Consider the following 1890-nt stretch of genomic DNA (forward strand, 5'->3'; position numbering starts at 1 on the left):
TTACTAAAAATAAACATTGATACATAGATTCAACTGAGGATTACTAAAAATAAACATTGATACATAGATTCAACTGAGGATTACTAAAAATAAACATTGATACATAGATTCAACTGAGGATTACTAAAAATAAACATTAATACATAGATTCAACTGAGGATTACTAAAGGAATCATCAGATGAGTTTACTGCAGAAACCCTCTGACAGGCATATCAGATATTTAATACAATGTACGCTTGTTTGATACATCAAGTATAATAAAATAATTAAATTTTATAAAGACAAGTAGGGATCGATATATTATCCCTACTTTGGCAAACCACTGTAATTATGTTAGTTTGAGCCAAAGTAGGGATAAAAAACATTATATTTTAAGTAAGTCAGTTTTTGTAATTTTGACTTTCTTGTTTCAATACTTTTAGTAGCATTAAAACTTTCTATATTACTATAGCTAGCTAAGTTACCTATATATCGATCCCCACTTGTCTTGATAAAATTTAAATTTGTTTTATTATACTTGTTTGTTTCCTTTTTATTAGCCATATTTTTGTGAACCAGCAATACGAAGTATGGGGTGCGCGTATACCCGAATCGATTTTATTACTCATCAAAATCTCTACCAACCTACCCTCAAGTCTTATTATATGACAAAAGTAGTGTAACGTCCATTATATATATATATATATATCGTTACAATGGGTGAATGATGTTACTAACTTGAGTCTTAGGTTGAAACTTGTAGTACCTTGTGTAATTTATTACACAGTGTACGAGCGTGAACTATAGGTTCACTCATAAATCACTGGAAGCGAAGGACACTTCTAAGCCTAGATATTTGACAAATTATCACAGCAATATAAATAGTATAAGAATACTGAATCTGAAAATTTTGGGTAAAATGTACTGGGCACGAGTGATGAAGCCTTTAATATGTGAACTCTCTTCTCTAAGATAAAACAAAATTATTTTATTTATTGTAAGATTAAATTTCTATTGGCAATTTTCGATTTATCTTTCTCTATAGATTTTAAATCTTATATAATGTGATCCTATATGCATTTATCTTATTTTTAAAGATTTATATTGAATATCATTTGGCGACATTAATTTAAGTAGCATTATAATGAAAATTCTTATAAATTCTAAAATCAATATCTTGTGATTATCCTATTATTATTATAAAGACTTGTACTTAATACCTTCTAGTGACATTATTTGAAGTAGGAATATAATGAAATTGAAAAGGCCTATGGTTGTAATGAGTTCGCCACAATTGTTTTAATGTTCTCTTTTTTTATTTCAGAAATTTACCACATTCATCAGTGTTACAATTAGTCTTTTTGTTGGAGCTGTTGTTCTTAGTAAGTAGTCTTCTGTATTAAAACGCTATACACAATGTTGTTTATAGATATTTGATATAAGTTTATATTTTTTCTTCATATGTAAGCCATTACTATTATCTAATACAGTTTTTCTTCGTCTGCTAAATAATTATATACATGTTCAATAGCACCTGTCATTTTTATCAAAGTAAAATGTCGAAATATCGATGTTCTTCACGCTTTATTGTAAGAACTTTAAATGACGTTCCAAAATCATTATTATGGTAATTTTACGTGTACATACATCTGTTCTGGGTGGTGGAATTTCGGTTTTTGAAATTAGGCCTACATAGTTCTAAATAGATAAACATTTGTAGATAATAATCAAAAGGACGATTGAGAAACTGTATATGAAACCAAACAAAAATATAACGACTATTTTACTCTGTAGTCATTGTTTGAGATGTTTTAGACATCTAAGCCCACGTCATTAGTAAAACACCAGAAATGTAGGCCTACTGACACTTATTCTTTAGTGACCTTTCTCATGACAATAGTGATTCCTGA

At 28.5% G+C, this 1890-nt stretch overlaps 1 long non-coding RNA gene across 1 annotated transcript in view; it reads left to right on the top strand.

Moving 5' to 3' along the window:
* The window catches only part of LOC111083824, a 3912-nt gene extending 2550 nt beyond the window's left edge, over positions 1–1362 (top strand). The window contains exon 3 of the long non-coding RNA XR_002609268.1: positions 1305–1362. This is a non-coding gene — a long non-coding RNA (uncharacterized LOC111083824). The remainder of the gene's footprint in view (positions 1–1304) is intronic.
* Positions 1363–1890: the final 528 nt, after the last annotated feature.

Source organism: Limulus polyphemus, unplaced genomic scaffold, assembly GCF_000517525.1.
Source record: "Limulus polyphemus unplaced genomic scaffold, Limulus_polyphemus-2.1.2 Scaffold11425, whole genome shotgun sequence".
In the NCBI taxonomy this organism is placed as follows: domain Eukaryota; kingdom Metazoa; phylum Arthropoda; class Merostomata; order Xiphosura; family Limulidae; genus Limulus; species Limulus polyphemus.